The sequence below is a fragment of the Pinus tabuliformis genome, chromosome 9 (assembly GCF_031772625.1).
Source record: "Pinus tabuliformis cultivar Carrire ecotype Pingquan chromosome 9, CPIR1, whole genome shotgun sequence".
NCBI lineage: Eukaryota > Viridiplantae > Streptophyta > Pinopsida > Pinales > Pinaceae > Pinus > Pinus tabuliformis.
Genome location: NC_142307.1, coordinates 1806757723 through 1806778205, shown reverse-complemented (window position 1 = coordinate 1806778205; position 20483 = coordinate 1806757723).

Here is a 20483-nt window from a genome sequence, read left to right as displayed (position 1 = left end):
CTCTGTCGCCTGGTTCTTTCGGCTTTCGTTACTTAGTTGTGGTTACTGTACAGATGGCCTACAACTTCGGCGCTCCCGCTTTGCTGAGTTCCTCTTCGCCTTCGCAGGTAATTTATCGTTCTCTGATTTACTCTGCTCCTGTTTCTGCTACAACTACTCACAACTCTTGTGCCTTGTTCAGTTAGGGTTATTGGGTTCTATCTCGGCGGTCTCCTGGTCGACTGGTCTGTAAGTTTTATGACTTCCTTACGCTGCACATCTCTTGTTCTTGGCTCTCTGGTTTCATTATAACCCTGATTGCTATTTTCTGTCTAACCTTGCTTTGCTCTGTACGCAGGTTGATCTGGTGGCTAGCTATCGAGGGTTTTGGGCTCGTACAACCTCCGGCTCCATTCAACCCTGTCTCTCTTCGCAAACTGGTAGGGTTTGCTCCTGCTTTAATATATCTGTAGATTTCTTTGGTATAGCTGTAGATTGTGGAGGGTTTGAACAGCTTAAGTGTTACCCTGCGTCGGTTGTGTGGGTTCGGCCGTGCCTTTTCCGACGTTTGTAACTTCTATGTCTCTGTTCCTTATGCAACAAATTTGCGGTTTCGGCCTTGGAAAGGCGTTTAGTACTTTTGTAGTAGCAAGGGTTTTGTAAATTGTATGACACAGTAATAGTCCACAATCTTGTGGCAGATTTTGTTCAGTTAGCCTTCCTTTCTGTATACAATGTCTATGTTATTTTTTTATGAAAGTAAATTGAAACAGTGATTGTGTTTATTGGTACCTGTTTGCCTTTGTAAGGTTCTGTAAACTCGTTTGCTGGAGATGTATGTCCGCAGCGCTTCTTTCGTGCTTCGGTATATTGGTTGTCTGTATAATGCTGGTTGTAGACTTGATTTCAACTAGATGTATGTAACGTCCTTCGTTATTTCAATTCCTGTTACAGTTAGGGTCTATTTGTTCCAAACTCATTCTTAAAATACACAGTAAAGATTGTATACAACGTATGGAAAATATCAGCAGTAGATTATTTCATTTGTAAATAGTATAACTCTGTTACAGGGGTTTTTGTCTTGCTGTCTGTTACTCTCGTCCTGAAGGGGTCCCTCCTTTCTGTTCTATTCTTTTCTGTTTTTAAATTACATGGAGAGCATAACTGCTTCCCCTATTTCAGTTGAACTGTTCAACCTGAATTCTGTAACTGTCATCTAGTTTCTTTTAACAAAGATTTAACTAAACACTATTCCTTTCCTAAGCTAAACAACTTGTAATTAAAAATGCTCTGAAATAAAATGAAGCAAACAATAATTAAAGAAAAAGACAACAACCAACTTAGTGACCTGTCCACCCAAGCCCGAAATCTTTGTCTTGTTTCTGTTCTTCTTCCGTGAGTCAGTCAACTGTCATATGTCTCCTCGGAGCTGGATGCTCCTGCATCACATAACATAGTTCAAAAATTATTAACACATCATTACAATACATTACTAGTTCCACGATATTTCACATGCACAATAACACAATACTTAATGTTCTTTTCTAGATACATAGTAGCACAAAATCTAATTTTCTTTTCCAAATACACAGTACCATTTAAGATATTTACCTACAATATTACAATAATAATATACAATCCTTTCCGCCATTGATAACTGTTTTGAAGGAGAATATAGACACTTATTTGTTTCACCCAATTCTCGTCCAGAATTGAACTAGGAAAAGGTCGCTCCACCTTTCCACAAGAATGGAAATCACATCTACCTCTCCACACAAGCTCTTAACCTTCCAGAAAAGTAGTTTGTAAAGACCTCTTAGGTTCAGTTCACATGCATTAAGGTTCAACCCAGCCTAGAACTCACAATCTCCAGTCTGTGTCAAAGTGTTCCATTGACTCAAGTCCGGCGCAAGAAATACTCCTTATGCAGTTTCTTGCCATACCTTCCCAACTTCCTTTTTAGGTAAAAAAAACCTCTTGTCTTTCACAGTGAGATATTTTATGTCTAGGGAAAGAAGAGAGAATGATAACTGTCTCAGAGTTTTCAGAATTTGCTTTTAGATCTTTTTCCTAGGAATTCAAGACTTGACACAATTCCTATTAATTAATTGTTCTTCTTCCCAGGAATTCAAGACTTGATACAATTCCTATTAATTAGTTAATTAAAAAATAATAATAATAATAAACTTTAACATTTAGAGTTTACTTAGTTTTTTCTAACCACAGTTACTGACGTTCCTCATGCTAAACAAGTAACTGATAGGAAAATTAAATATTTACAGCACTAAGGTGCTACAATGTCCCTCTTCACACCCTCCATTTCTTGTATTTTCTTAATTGTTTTGGATGATTATCAAAATTTATCTTCATTGAAAAAAGAGGATTATTCTTGTGGAATTCAATCAAAGAGGTTCATTTTCATGGTCTCTTGACAACCCCCATTTCTTGTATTTTCTTAATTGTTTTGGATGATTATCAAAATTGTCATTGCAAAAACAGGATTATTCTTGTGGAATTCAATCAAAGAGGTTCATTTTCATGCTCCACCACATAGGTTAATCCATGAACATTTATTATTTAATAAATTTGGATCTAATAGGGATGGGTGGGAAGGAGTTTTAAGTTTGGATTTGATATAGTATAGACTTTGAAATTCACCTGTATCACGCTGAAATTAAATTAAAATTGTTATTTGTTATATGAACTCAATGTTTTTGTCATTTGTGTATGTGTAGATCATTTGAAACCTGTTTTTAATATCTAATATCTCACTATCTACATTGGACTCAGGTTTGAGCTTTTGTTACTCATATAATTAGATTTTACTTTTATATTTCTTCTCAATCTACAATACCAATAAATTTGATGCACTTTTTCCATCATTATTTTTGGACCATCTTTAATAGAAAAGGTCTATAACATCCTAGTAAAGAGAGGTCAATTTTGGAGACAAGTAAACAAGAGTACTAGTATGAGAAAAGATTTAATGAGTTTCAAATTTAATGAATTTTCTTTGAAGTTTTGAATATAATGATTGTTCATTTATTTACTTTTTAAATTTTGGAAACATAACATGTTATGTTTAACTATTTGTAGGATATATCTTCTTAGTATTGAATTTTACACATATTTTTCATATTTAATTAAAATTCAGATTTGATAATATAGTTCAATATATTGTCCAATTTTTCCAATATCTAATTCAAAGTCAAATTTTAAAAATATGGTTCATCCACCTTTAAATTGTATTTATTTTTATTTAATTGTTATGGGCGATCATGTCTAAAAACATTCTCAAATTAACTTAAATTTATTAATCATCAGTAAATTTAAAAAATATTTTAAAATTTGATATACAGAAAATAAAGGATATCAAACAACTAACTTAACCCCTCTTAACCTAATTCCAAATTCGGAAAAGAAAACTCAAACAACTGACTTAATTTGGCTGCACGTCTTAGCATGGAGGACTGTGGAAGGGTCAATCTGATTAATTGGACATGAAGTTCAAAGCAAATTCTGCTGGAAGTTCAATGTTTACTCAAACTCAACCAGGCATTTAAAACTTTACCAAGAGGACAATGGAAGTATCTGGACCCACTCCAGTTAGGTCAGGGAATTTGGCTTTGTACAATAAGATTGGAATGGATGAAAATGTTTGAAATTCAAGTCATGATTAAAAAATCTATAAATTTATATTGTAAAATGTAAATAAACTATTATAAATTTGAATTTATGGAGAAGGAATCGAATTTTTACATATATATAAAAATTTCTTTTAACTTATTATAAAATTAAATAAATATTTTTTTATTAATTTTAATTATGTCTTGTATTGTGTATCTCTCTCACAGACATAACTTACTATTAAAATATTTTAATCATAATATTTATTTTAATTTTCCATTACATTATATATAAATAATAATGTTGAAATATTTTAATTATGTCATGTATTGTGTATCTCTCTCAAAGACATAACTTACCATTAAAATGTTTTAATCATAATATTTATTTTAATTTTCCATTACATTATATATAAATAATAATGTTGAAATATTTTATTTCATAATGAAATATTTTGTTGATAACCCACACAAAAATAATTTTTTTGTTATCAATAATATTTTAAAATAATAAAATGTACACATGTATCACAAAGTCTTTCAATTATTGTTCACTTAAATATAAAATTATTTGATTTAAACAATTTAAATATTTTGTTTATGATTAGTATTACATATTTTTGTTATCATTTATTAATAGTTAAATAGTAATTAATAGATTACTATCAAGAAAAAACATAGTTTCTTGAGCTCGGTCAATAAGAAAAGACAATATGGTTGTAAGTCAAAATTAGGGAAAGATAAACTACAATTTGAAATGTGATTTTTAATAACTTGCATATATTCACTCAATTAATTTAGTTTCAAATATTTTAGTTAGAATGACACAATCTCACATAACACTTTCACACCTAATGCAATTCATGCATATATGATATTCTCTACATGTGTCCAACTTCTTTATAAGGCATATATGAAATATATCCACATATACAGAAGTTGTACATATATGAAGTATGCACAGCTTTATATATGCGCATATATGGAAGTTGTGCATATACAATGCACATATATGGAAGATATGCGCCTATACGAAATTTATACTTATGCAGACGCTGCACATACATATAATTCACACAACTTCTATATATATATATATATATATATATATATATATATATATATATATATATATGCATATTCTATTTCACATTTCTTCTGTATATGCACAACGTTTGTATATGCCCATATACAAAATTTGTACATATAAAAAAATATGCGCATATATGGAAGTTGTGCATATATGGTGACTGTATATATACATAGGTTCATGTTATGCATACATCTGGTATATAAACATATATGGAAGTTACACATATACAACAGGTGCACATATGCAAAAGCTGCACATATAAGGACGATGCGCATATCTTCCGTATATGCACAATTTTTGTATATGTGCATCTTTTTTGTGTGTGCGCAATTTCCGTATATGTGAAACTTTTGTATATGCACATATACAAAAGTTTGACATATATACATAAGTCGCGCATATAAAAAATCTATGCACAACTTATGTAATATGCATATATGACAGTCTCCAGATATGCACATCTTTCGTATATGCGTACGTTTTCCGTATATGTGAATATCTTTCGTATATGTGTAATTTTTGTATATACGCATATCTTCTATATATGAAAATCTATTATATATGCATGATTTCTAGATATGCGCATATACGAAAGATATGCTCATATATAGAAAAAACGCATATACAAAATATATGTGCATATACTAAAGTTGTGAATATATGAAAGACATGCACATATATGAAAGATGTGCATATATGAAAGTCACACAACTTTTATATATGAACATATTCTGAATATATTCTAAATGATATGTATCGAAAAAGAAGAGAGATGGCCTTTGAGAGTTTTTATTCACTCCTTTTATTCTATAGACTAAAATGGGGATGCAACATTATTTTCTTCAACACATAATGAAAAACAATTAATAATGATAAATATTTCAATAGAGTTGAATTAACAATTACTCTTTAAAAAAATATACATAAATGAAACAATTTATTTATTTTAATGAATTGATGAAATATAATTATTATTATTGTTTTTTATCTTAATTCAATCATATTAATATATAGTAACTAAATAAATATAATTATAATTAATTTCCCCGGATGGGTTCGCTAATGAGGCAAGGGGGTGGGATGTCACCGCCCCACCTGGAAAGTGAGTCGAGGGATGTGGCAACCTACACAAGATGAAGCTAAATTCAACCAAAGTAATAGGATGATAGACGTTGTGCAAAAGCTATTAATTCTAATGGGAAGGAGATGACGACTTACTGTGGCTAGAGAGAGAGATCAATTTATTTGTGTGATGATAAAGGTTGTTATTCATGTGATGTTAAATACTTAACGAAGGAATGTTGGATCTCTGGTTGCAAATATAGGGAAGCAGATGGTGGAGTACGAAACAGTCTCACTGGTGACAAGGGTGACTGAGCAAGGAGTATATAACATTGATGAAGGTTCTTGCAATGAATAGGTGCTAACTCCCCAAATGGGTCTTCATCAAACTGTAACTGGTTCTCTCCTCTAAACTTTGTGGCTTTGAGAGTTATCTAGTATTAATGTGTCTATCCTCCACTTTCTACTATTGTAGTTAATTTGGAAAATTTATAGGGGGCTCTATGTGGCGCTCGAGCCAGGTTGGTGGTCATTTCTTTTTCCATTTTATTCTAGGTATGACTTTCCAATGCCACATCTTGGTAAAAAATTGTGTTATGTGTTAATCCATTCTACTTGGTTTCAATTCAAGATTTATGCTCCTTCCTTCCACCCTCTCTGAACTAGGCCAAGCTTGGAATATTTATAAATTTTATCTACCAGTGAGTTTGATCCCCATGCCATGTCAATGGGATTGAGTTATAGGGGGAGTTGATTATTACCAAGAGTGGGCCCATGGAGGCCATACTCATATGCACCATAGGCTAGAAGGATTTTCATCTCACTATTTGGGAGATTACACCAACCAATGTTTAGGAAGGAATCTCCCAATATGGGAGAAGCATTCTCTCATAGAAATACTCTCTCAAACACTAAATTCTGACTAAACGAGCTTATTGGATTCTAGATACAAGGCACACAATGGGATGGTTTAGCCAATACATGCAGACTGTAGACCTATATTGGAAGGTGAATTTTTTACTGGGGTAGACTATCTTGGACTGGTACAAAAATTGTATGGGCATCTTGGACTAGAGAATGGAGAGGATTGAATGACACCTTGGCATTCCTCCAATGTGGTTTTCTCCTATGCAGTGATTTCTTGGGGCAACACCATTGCACCTCTCATATCCTAGGACGAGCTTGGACTATTTCTAAATTCTATCTACCCATGGGTCTAATCCCGATTCCATGCAAATAGGATTGAGTTAGAATGGAGCTGAACATTACCATGAGCGGACCCACATAGGCCATACTGGCATGCACCATAGGTTAGAAATATTTTCATCTTAATACTGGAATTTTACACAAGCTAATGTTTAGGAAGAATTCTCCTAATCATAGGGAGAAGAATATTCTCATAACACTACTCTCTCAAACACTGATATTTTGACTGAATAGGCTTATTGGATCCCAGATATAGGGCACACATTGGGACAATTCAACCAATACATGCAAAATGCAGACCTTTACTAGAGATGCAGTTTTTACTGGGATAAACTATCTTGGACTGGCACGAAACCTATATGGGCATCCTGGACCAGAGAATGGAGAGGATTGAATGACACATCAAAATTCCCCCAACGAGGTTTTCTTCTGGGCATTGATTTCTTTGGGTAACACCATTTCACTTCTCATATCTCGGGCCAAGCTTGGACTGTTTCTAAATTCTATCTACCTATGGGTATGATTCCCATGCCATGCCAATTGGATTGACTTAGAAGAGCAGCTAATTATTACTAAGATTGGGCCCATAGAGGCCATAATCGCATGTGACATAGGGTAGAAGGATTTTCATCTCACTACTTGGAAATTACAGCAGCAAATGTTTAGGAATAACTCTCCCAATCTGAGGGAAAACCATCCTCTCATAGCACTAATCTCTTAAACATTGATATTCTATCTAAATGGGATTATTAGATCCCAGGTATAGGGCACAAAATGGGATGGTTCATTTAATACATGCAGACTGTACAGACCTTTACATGAAGATGAACATTTTACTGGGATAAACTATCTTGGAATGGCACAAAAATCATATGGGTATCTTAGACTACAGAATGGAGAGGATCAAATGGCACCTCAAAATTCCTCTAGATATTAGGGTTTGAACATGCCCCACGACAAGGTAATCTTTTCCCTTCATGTTTTCAGTTCCTACTTCTCACTGGTAACCCCTCTATCAGTATATTGACTCTATTAAGTTTGGCCCAGACAGAAGTTGTATTCAAAAAATTCTTCCTCAGTTAACAGGTTTCCTAAGGTGGACCAGAGGAATTGGTCATAGCCCTGCTACCAGATTTTTCATTTGAATAACGATGAAAATATATAATATGGTTAGATAATGAGAGTTCAATATTTTTCTCATTTCAAGTTCCTGTGCTAACACCTAAATTTCTCGGTAGCTCCTTCAAGTATAAACCCTAATGTTTATAAGTTTATTACTTATGAATGGGTTACTTTATGGTTCGTCTAACTTCCTCTTCCATTGTTTATAGGTAAGGTTTATGGTTAGCTTATTCTTCACATCATTTCATGGGGCTGATGGCGAAGTTCAAGGAAGGATCCCTCAACCACTATACAGTGGTTGCAGGTTCGAATTACTATCGTACCGATTTTGCGAGAGGCCTTCTTCTTTTTCTTTGCACTGCACAGGGTTTTTTAATGTTTGCACCTATAATATTTTATAAGGGTTGTTGCTTCATGAAGTTCAAGAACAGTTTAAGTTTATGTAATGTTAAGACTCTTGTTGTTTAATTTCTTCCCTTGGGACATGGGCTTGCCTTTTTATTTTTTATTTGTAATGTAAATGCCAGAGGTTTTCTTCACCACAAATTCCAATTTTATTTTCATATTTTATATTGTACATGGTCAGTGGTCCCTGGATACTTTTTTTTACATGGTCCTTCTAGTAACATACCCCTGTTTTAACAAGGTTGCTCAAGAAATTATTCTCTGTAGTTTGTTTTCTTTCAATTATTGACAATTATGAAGTTTATTGTCATTCTTGGTAGTAATTTGAAGATAATTCTTCTGTTGTATGACTATAATGTGACTTTAGAGTAAATGATGTTTACCATAGCGCTCTTGTGAATTTTCTTGTCTTATTTCTTCTTTCTTTCTTTTTTACAGTTATGGTTATGTTGCTACATATTTGGTTACAAATTCATCCTGCGAAATATATAACCTTGATTTTTCTTTCAGTGGTATTGTTTGTTATTTCTCGTGTTTTCTAATACACTTATGGTACCTTACAAAGAGAAGGGCCCTTCCCACTTTGGACTTACTCTCTACCTGTGAGGTTTTCTACCCCGACATTGGCACGTTCACCTCAAGATAGTTCCCCACTAAAACCCTGGCTTGCCAGGTGGAACCTAACCAAAGCCATGAACCTGTGTTCAATACCAATCATTATTATTAAAGTTCATGTTAATAATTTATGCTAACATCAACATAGTGGAGAGGGTAACCCTATTCTACTGTCTATTTGAATTTCGATTGGCCCACATGTTATTTCTAGTTCCATAATTACTTCTTTTATAGGTAATCCAACTTGAGCACAGAAGGTAGTCTTTCCACTGCACAATTCCAAGGAGGGCCCATTCTTTAATTTTAAGAGGTTTATAACATTCTTCGAAAATTATTAACACATCATTACAATACATTACTGGTTCCACGATATTTCACATGCACAATAACAAAATAAATAATGTTCTTTTCTAGATACATAGTAGCACAAAATCTAATTTTCTTTTCCAAATACACAGTACCATTTGCAATAGTTACCTACAATATTACAATAACAATATACAATCTTTTCAGTCATTGATAACTGTTTTGAAGAAGAATATAGACACTTATTTGTTTCACCCAATTCTCATCTAGAATTGAACCAGGAAAAGATCGATCCACCCTTCCACAAGAATGGAAATCACGTCTATCTCTCCCCCTGAGCTCTTAACCTTCTAGAATAGTAATTTGAAAAGACCTCTTAGGGTCAGTTCACATGCATTAAGGTTCAACCCAACCTAGAACTCACAAACTCCAGTCTACGTCAAAGTGTTCCATTGACTCAAGTCCAGCTCAAGAAATACTCCTTATGCAGTTTTTTGCCATACCTTCCCAACTTCCTTTTTAGGTTAAAAAAACCACTTGTCTTTCACAGTGATATCTTTTATGTCTAGGGAAAGAAGAGAGAATGATAACTGTCATAACTGTCTCAGATTTTTCAGAATTTATTTTTCGATCTTTTTCCTAGGAATTCAAGACTTGACACAATTCCTATTAATTAATTGATCTTTTTCCCAGGAATTCAAGACTTGATACAATTCCCATTAATTAATTAATTAAAAAATAATAATAATAAACTCTAACATTTAGAGTTTACTTAGTTTTTTCTAACCACAATTATTGAAGTTCCTCATGGTAAACAAGTAACTGATAGTAAAATTAAATATTTACAGCACTGAGGTGCTACAATGTCCCTCTTAACACCTTCCATTTCTTGTATTTTCTTAATTGTTTTGGATGATTATCAAAATTGATGTTCATTGCAAAAAGAGGATTATTCTTGTGGAATTCAATCAAAGAGGTTCATTTTCATGGTCTCCTGATACCCTCCATTTCTTGTATCTTCTTAATTGTTTTGGATGATTATCGAAATTGATGTTCATTACAAAAAGAGGATTATTCTTGTGGAATTCAATCAAAGAGGTTATTTTTCATGGTCCACCACCAAGGTTAATCCATTAACATTTATTATTGAATAAATTTGGATCCAATATGGATGGGTGGGAAGGAGTTTTAAGTTTGGATTTGATAGAGTATAGACTTTGAAATTCACCTATATCAATCTGAAATTAAATTAAAATTGTTATTTTTTATATGACCTCAATGTTTATGTCATTTGTGTATGTGTAGATCATTTGAAACCTGTTTTTAATATCTAATATCTCACTATCTACATTGGACTCAGGTTTGAGCATTTGTTACTCATATAATTAGATTTTACTTTTATATTTCTTCTCAATCTACAATACCAATAAATTTGATGCACTTTTTCCATCATTATTTTTCATCTTTAATAGAAAAGGTCTCTAACATCTTAGAAAAGAGAGGTCAATTTTGGAGATAAGTAAACAAGAATACTAGTATGAAGAAAAGATTTAATGAGTTTCAGATTTAAAGAATTTTCTTTGAAGTTTTGAATATAATGAATTTTCATTTATTTACTTTTTAAATTTTGGAAACATAATATGTTATGTTTTACTATTTGTAGGATATATCTTCTTAGTATTGAATTTTACACATTTTTTTCATATTTAATTAAAATTCAGATTTGATAATATAATTCAATATATTGTCCATTTTTTTCAATATCTAATTCAAATTCAAATTTCAAAAATATGGTTCAAATCCACCTTTAAGTTGTATTAATTTTTATTTTTATTTTTATTTAATCATTATGGACGATCATGTCTAAAAACATTCTCAAATTAACTTAAATTTATTAATCATCATAAAATTAAAAAAATATTTTAAAATTTGATATACAGAAAATAAAGGAGATCAAACAACTAGTTAACCCCTCTTAACCTAATTCCAAATTCGGAAAAGAAACTAAAACAACTAACTTAATTTGGTTGCACGTCTTAGCATGGAGGATTGTGGAAGGGTCAATCTGATTAATGGGACATGAAGTTCAAAGAAAATTCTGCTGGAAGTTCAATGTTTACTCAAACTCAACCAGGCATTTAAAATTTTACCAGGAGGAGAATGGAAGTATCTGGACCCACTCTAGTTAGGTCCGGGCATTTGGCATAAAATTTTACCAAGAGGAGAATGGAAGTATCTGCACCCACTCTAGTTAGGTCCGGGCATTTGGCTTTGTACAATAAGATTGGAATTGATGAAACTCTTTGAAATTCAAATCATGATTAAAAAATCTCTAAATTTATCTTGCAAAATGTAAATAAACTATTATAAATTATCTTGCAAAATGTAAATAAACTATTATAAATTTCAACTTTATGTTGAAGGAATCAAATTCATATATATATATATAGATATATATATTTTAATTTATTATAAAATTAAATAATTATTTTTTTATTAATTTTAATTATGACATGTATTGTGTATTTCTCTCAAAGACATAATTTACTATTAAAATGTTTTAATCATAATATTTATTTTAATTTTCTATTACATTATGTATAAATAATAATGTTGAAATAGTTTATTTCATAATGATTTTTGAATATTTTATTGATAACCCACACAAAAATATTTTTTTGTTATTAATAATTTTTAAAATAATAAAATGTGCACATGTGTCACAAAGTCTTTCAATTATTGTTCACTTAAATATAAAATTATTTTATTTAAACAATTTAAATATTGTGTTTATGATTAGTATTACATATTTTTTGTCATCATTTATCATGAGAAAACATAGTTTCTTGAGCTCGGTCAATAAGAAAAGACAATATGGTTGTAAGTCAAAATTAGGGAAAGATAAACTACAATTCGAAATGTGATTTTCTATAACTTGCATATATTCAATCAATTAATTTAGTTTCAACTATTTTAGTTAGAATGACACAATCTCACATATCACTTCACACCTAACACACTTCATGCATATATGATATCATTTACATGTGCGCAACTTTCTTATAACGCATATATGAAATATATCCACATACACAGAAGTTGTACATATATGAAGTATGCATCGCTTCATACATGTGCATATATGGAAGTCGTGCATATACGATAGATGCACATATATGAAAGATATGCGCATATACGAAATTTATATTTATACAGAAGCTGCACATATATATAATTCACACAAATTCTCTCTCTCTCTCTCTCTATAAATATATATATATATATATATATAATATGCATTTTCTATTTCACATTTCTTTTGTATATGCACAACCTTTGTATATGCGCATATACAAAATTTGTACATATAAAAAAATATGTGCATATATGGAAGTTGTGCATATACATAGGTTCATGTTATGCGTATATTTTGTATATAAACATATATGGAAGTTACACATATACAACAGATGCACATATACAAACACTGCACATATACAGAAGATGCGCATATCTTCCGTATATCCACAATTTTCGTATATGTGCATCTTTTTTGTATATGCGCAATTTCCATATATGTACAACTTCTATATTTGCACATATATAGAAGTTTCACATATATACATAAGTCACACATATACAAAATCTATGCGCAACATATGTAATATGCATATATGACAGTCTCCAGATATGCACATCTTTCGTATATGCATATGTCTTCCGTATATGTGAATATCTTCCGTATATGCACAACTTTTGTATATCCTCTTATCTTCCATATATGTGTAATTTCTGTATATATGCATATCTTCTATATATGAAAATCTATTGTATATGCATGATTTCCAGATATGCGCATATACGAAAGATATGCTCATATACAAAAAAAACGCATATACAAAATATATGTGCATATACTAAAGTTGTGATTATATGAAAGACATGTGCATATATGAAAGTCACACAACTTTTTATATATGCACAACTTCTGAATATATTCTAAATGCTATGTATCGAAGAAGAAAAGAGATGGCCTTTCAGAGTTTTTATTCACTCCTTTTATTCTTTAGACTAAAATGGGGATACAACATTATTTTCTTCAACACATAATGAAAGACAATTAATAATGATAAATATTTCAATAGAGTTGAGTTGAAAATTACTCTTTTAAAAAAATACATAAATGAAACAATTTATTTATTTTAATGAATTGATGAAATATAATTATTATTATTGTATTTTATCTTATGTCAATCATATTAATATATAATAATTAAACAAATATAATTATAATTAATTTCCCTGGATGGGTTCGCTAATGAGGCAAGGGGGTGGGATGTCACCGCCCCACCTGGAAAATGAGTCTAGTGATGTGGAAACCTACCCAAGACGAAGTCAAATTAAACCAAAGTAATAGGATGATGGACGTGGTGCAAAAACTATTAAGTCTAATGGGAAGGAGACAATGACTTACTGTGGCTAGAGAGAGAGATCAATTTATTTGTGTAATGATAAAGGTTGTTATCACTCTATCTAGGATGTTAAATACTTAAAGAAGGAATGTTGGATCTCTAGTTGCAAATAGAGGGAAGCGGGTGGTGGAGGACGAGCCAGTCTCACTGGTGACAAGGGTGATTTAGCCAGGAGTATATAACATTTATGAAGGTTCTTGCAATGCATAGGTGCTAACTCCCCAACTGGGTCTTCATCAAACTGTAACTGGTTCTCTCCTCTAAACATTGTGGCTTTGAGAGTTATCTAGTATTAATGTGTCTATCCTCCACTTTCTACTATTGTAGTTAATTTGGAAAATTTATAGGGTGCTCTATGTGGTGCTCGAGCGAGGTTGGTGGTCATTTATTTTTCCATTTTCACTCTCATTTCCCTATTATTCTAGGTATGACTTTCCAATTCCACATCTTGGTAAAACATTGTGTTATGCGTTAATCCATTCTACTTGGTTTCAATTCGATATTTATGCTCCTTCCTTCCACCCTCTCTGAACTAGGCCGAGCTTGGAATATTTCTAAATTTTATCTACCAGTGAGTCTGATCCCCATGCCATGCCAATGGGATTGTGTTATAAGGGGAGTTGATTATTACCAAGAGCAGGCCCATAGAGGCCATACTCATATGCACCATAGGCTAGAAGGATTTTCATCTCACTATTTGGGAGATCACAACAGCCAATGTTTAGGAAGGAATCTCCCATTATGGGTGAAGCACTCTCTCATATAACTACTCTCTCAAACACTGAGATTCTGACTGAACGAGCTTATTGGATTCCATATACAGAGCACACAATGGGATGGTTCAGCCAATACATGCAGACTGTATACCTATACTGGAAGATGAATTTTTTACTGGGGTAGACTATCTTGGACTGGTACAAAAATGATATTGGCATCCTGGACCAAAGAATCGAGAGGATTGAATGACACCTTGACATCCCTCTAATGCAGTTTTCTCCTATGCAGTGATTTCTTGGGGCAACACCATTGCACCTCTCATATCCTAGGTTGAGCTTGGACTATTTCTAAATTCTATCTACCCATGGGTCTAATCTCCATTCCATGTAAATGGGATTGAGTTAGAATGGAGCTAAACATTACCAAGAGCGGACCCACATAGGCCATACTGGCATGCACCATAGGCTAGAAATATTTTCATCTCACTACTGGAAGTTTACACTAGCTAATGTTTAGGAAGAACTCTCCTAATCACAGGGAGAAGCATCCTCTCATAATGGTACTCTCTCAAACACTGATATTCTGACTGAATGGGCTTATTGGATCCCAGACACAAGGTACACAATGGGACAGTTCAACCAATACATGCAGAATGTAGACCTTTACTAGAAGATGCAGGTTTTACTAGGATAAACTATCTTGGACTGGCATGAAACCTGTATGAGCATCCTTGACCAGAGAATGGAGAGGATTGAATGACACCTCAACATTCCCCCAATGAGGTTTTCTTCCAGGCATTGATTTCTTCGGGCAACAACATTGCACCTCTCATATCTAGGGCCAAGATTGGACTATTTTTAAATTCTATCTACCTGTGGGTATGATCCCCATGCCATGCCAATTGGATTGAGTTAGAAGAGCAGCTAATTATTACTAAGAGTGGGCCCACAGAGGCCATACTCACATGCGACATAGGCTAGAAGGATTTTCATCTCACTACTTGGACATTAGATCAGCAAATGTTTAGGAAGAACTCTCCCAATCCGAGGGAAAATCATCCTCTAATAGCACTAATCTCTTAAACACTGATATTCCATCTAAATTGGATTTTTGGATCCCAGTTATAGGGCACAAAATGGGACGGTTCAGCCAATACATGCAGACTGTAGACCTTTATTGGAAGATGAATTTTTTACTAGGATAAACTATCTTGGACTGGCACAAAAATCATATGGGTATCTTAGACTAGAGAATGGAGAGGATTGAATGACACCTTGACATTCCTCCATATTTTAGGGTTTGAACGTGCCCCATGACAAGGTAATATTTTCCCTTCATGTTTTCAGTTCCTACTTCTCACTCGAAACCCCTCTATCGGTATATTTACTTTATTAAGTTTGGTGCAGATGGAAGTTGTGTTCAGAAACTTCTTCCTCAGTGACCAGGTTTCCTAAGGTGCACTAGAGGAATTAGTCATAGCCCCGCCACCAGATTTTTCATTTGAATAACAATGAAAATATATAATATGGTTAGATAATGAGAGTTCAACATTTTCTCATTTCAGGTTCGGGTGCTAACACCTAAATTTCTCGGCAGCTCCTTCAAGTATAAACCTTAATGTTTATAAGTTTATTACTTATGAATGGGTTACCTTATGGTTCGTCTAAGTTCCTCCTCCATTATTTACAGGTAAGGTTTATGGTTACCTTATTCTTCGCATCATTTCATGGGGCTGATGGCCAAGTTTAAGGAAGGATCCCTCAACCACTATACAGTGGTTGCAGGTTCCAATTACTATCGTACCCATTTTCTGAGAGGCCTTCTCCTTTTTCTTTGCACTACATAGGGTTTTTAAATGTTTGCACCTATAATATGTTATAAGGGTTGTGGCTTCATGAAAGTCATGAATAGTTTAAGTTTATGTAATGTTAAGACTCTTGTTGTTTAATTTCTTTGCTTGGGACATGGGCTTGCCTTTTTATTTGTTATTTGTAATGTAAGTGCCAAAGGTTTTCTTCTCGTCGAATTCCAATTTTATTTTCATATTTTATATTGTACATGGTTAGTGGTCTATGGATACTTTTTTTTACATGGTCCTTGTAGTAACATGTTAAAATTGGCAACTAGGGCCAAACTCCATGTGGGTCATATTATTTATGGCAGCTGATATTTTTATTGGATCCATCTCATTGATAGGTGTAGGATTGATCTAAAGATAATCCGATTCCGATAAGTATTTATGAAGTTATGAATTTACTTATGTTATGGACAAATTGCTAAGTCAGCCGACAACTTATGTAGGCTCAAAAGCCCATCAGTCATGTCTATTCAACCTCTACATCTTAGTATAAATAGAATAAGACTTCAAGTCATTTCTACACACACTTGGATCTCTTCCTCTCTCTACTTGTGTTTTGGTTTTAGTAGGAGGAAAGATCCTAAGGAAAATCCAGAAAATCCATAAAAGCCGGAACTGCCGGAAAAGCCAGAAGAGTCGGAAAAGCCAGAACTGCCAAAAAATTCGAAAAAGCCAGAAGAGCCGAAACTGCCAGAAAAGCCGAAAAAGTTGGAAAAGCCAGAACTGTTGAAAAAGCCAGAAAAGTCAGAAAAGCCGGAACTGCTGCAAAATCCGGAACTGCCGCAAAAGACGGAAACGCCTGAAAAGCTCGAAAAGCCGAAAATGTTAGAACTGTCGAAACTGGCGGAATTGTTGGAAAAGCCGGAACTATCGGGAACTACCGAAACAGCCAGAGCATCTGTCTCTGAAGGAAGGCATCATGATGTATGAGATCATGGGCAGCATAATAAGCAGCAAGATGATATGAGCATGGGTAGCATAATGATGCATGATAATATGAGCATGGGTAGCATAATGATGAATGAGATCATGAGCATGGGCAACTTGATGATGAATAAGACCATGGAAGATGCAGCATGATGAGCAGCATGAAATGAGAGTATCTCAATCATCAAGGTTCAACACATGTGACAGTACAGCAAGGTGTCACAAGGTAATGTGCAGCAAATAGACAAGATGCAACACTATGATAGGTGAATGAGTCACCTTAGAGAATCAGTTGAAGCAATATGTCTTCAACTGATCTCATGAAGATATCAAAATTCAAAGTGATTGACTTCTATTGTAAATGTACTATCTATCTCACTTTCTCTACTAAACTTTGAAGAAAATAAAAGAAGAATTGATCAAGGGTTTCCCCACATTGTGGGGTTTGTCCCTCGCTAGCGCCACATCTTGTGTCCTCTTATCTTGGCTTGTCTTCTGTGATTTATATTTATGTTCTATCTGCAGTTTACTTTATGCTGATGTGATTGCTAATGTGGAAAAGAAATTGAAATAAATTGCTCTAGCATAGAACATACCTAAAATTAACATGGTATCAGAGGTGAGGTGAAGACAATGCCCAAGCAAGAGTCAAAGTGAAATCACCAAAGAAAATGGGGACAAGACAAAAGGATCAATTAGTTGCACATCTCTCTTCTAAGTTTTCTAAGGGTGAAGTGGAAGCAGAGAATATTATCAGAATGGCACAGTGGAAGATCACTTCATTGGGAAGTTCAGATCTAAAGGTGGAAGGAAAGGCATATGCCTTGGTTGTAATAAGTACAACCATCATGAAAAGGAGTGTCCGAATAGCAGAGACACGTCTCTTGATGAAGATAACAATTATTCCAGGGACATCTTCAATGATCAGAGGAATGATAAGTAATGCAGCTCATCAAGGAAATGGTCGACCCTTCAAAGAAAGCAAGGAACCCCAAAATCTCTTTTATGTACCTGATCGCAAGAAGAACCTGTGTCCATCTCAGAAAATTGAAGTTTAAGGTTTTAGGGTGGCGCTCATCGATGGAAAGGTACGTGTTTGAAAATAGATTTTTCAAAGATGTTTTAGAGTTCAGGGTTGTATCAAGTCCACTGGGGACCATGTCCATTGACTCAGCACCGAAGGTCTATGAGTCAGATGGTGACTGGGATGCCTGAATTCAAAAAGAGCATGAAGGTACATGTTTGAGATGTACTGAAGGAAAATCTTACAAGGGGATCGTTTGCCTCATGTAGAAGGTCCACAGGTTTAGAACAACCCGTGGAGTTTGAGATTCATGAACAGGAATCTCATGTATACAGGTGGAATAAAGCCCTCTATGGCTTGAAGAAAAACACCTAGGGTGTAGTATGAGAGGATTGATAGTTATTTGATGAAGCTGAGATTCACTAGGAGTGAAACCGATCCAAACCATTACCCGAAGGTTGTGGATGATAGACCTCTCATACTGGCACCTCATAAGGATGACCTATTTCTGACAGGTGCAGACGCTCTCATTTGCAGAAGTAAGAGGGAGTTGGATTCCGAATGTGGAATGATAAACTGCAAGCCTATGACTACCTCGAGGATATTAACTTTCAAAAGTTATATCGTAGTGATGACAGACCAGATTTGCAAAATGCCTCTGAGTTTCATAAACTCAATCACATTGATGTTCTTGGTGAACTTTCGTCTAGACATATGTTTTGCAGTTAGCATGGTGAGCTCATATTTGGTTGAGCCTCACTGGATTAGTGCCAAGAATCCTCTGAGATATCTTCGAGGCACAATCTCTCATGGATTGAGATACACTGCCGGAAATATGAAAACTGCATGATTATTTGAATGCTGACTGGGCAGGCAGTGTGGAGGATCACTAGAGCACTTCTTACTGCTAGATTCTGCTTCAATATCATGGATGAGTAGGAAGCAGAAATCGTGATCCAGGTGGATATTGGTGGCAACCTGCCAAGTCCACCTGGACCCCCACCGTTGTCTTTCTCAGCATTTTCAGTTTCCTTAATTGTAGCACAGTTTACTATTTTTAGCAGTTTTTCGGGTCCTGAACTTCCGGAGCCGTTTTGAGGCCCTAAACGACGTTTTGTTTGGAATCTGGGGCAACATGACCCATGTTGTCTCCGAAAGTGGTAGTACTCGGATAGATCTTTCTAACGAGCTATTGTACGCGTCAAACGGAGATCATATGCCAAAGTTACGACCCCGGGAAGTTGATGTACCAATTTACCCCAAAACGGGGCCCACAGTTTGGCGTTTCATCTCCTAGGGTTAGGTTTTGGAATGTTAATGGTTTTCCATTGTTTCTCAACAATAAATAGGCCTTCGAGCCTCATTGTAAGACAGTTCAGAGGCATGTAGCCATCACATCTCTTCTCAGAGATAAGCTACCATCGCCTTAGCTGGTTTATTTCCATTTCTGGTTGTAAGCATATTTCAGTATTTTCCATTAATGAAATGAAGTATTATTTCCGCTGCATCTTTGTGTATATGGTTATCTCTATAATTTGTTGCGTTCCTGTTTAAATCCGGATCAGTGGTATCAGAGCAGTCTGTTTTTTCTCTGTTTTTCTTTGCATGTCCCCAACAAGGTCGGGATATAAGGAGTTAGGGCTTGAACTGGTTGAACCTTTGCAAGACCAGCCTCGCAAATCCCGACGGCCTCCCATGGCGGACGAGAAGAAAGACGAGGGGGCAGGAGATCCCATCAAAATCTTGCTCGAAGAAGCCCTCGAGTGACAACGGAGCGCGATGATGGACAGCTTTGCCCAGATCCTTCAGCGGCTACCCAGAAGCAACGCATCGGCTTCCAGCAGCTACTCTGGAAACGCCACACCCTTTAAGGTACAAGTTAATTTTGAAATCCCCATATTCAAGGGTCAGATAGACGCAGATGCCGTAGATAAATGGTTAAATCTGCTAGAGGGTTATTTTTCTGTTCATGAATTTTCGAGTCGGGAAAAGATTGTTTTTGCTCTTCTCAAAGCAGCCCCCCACGTCAAGGACTGGTGGGAAACCTACTGCGAGCAGAAGGATGAAAGTA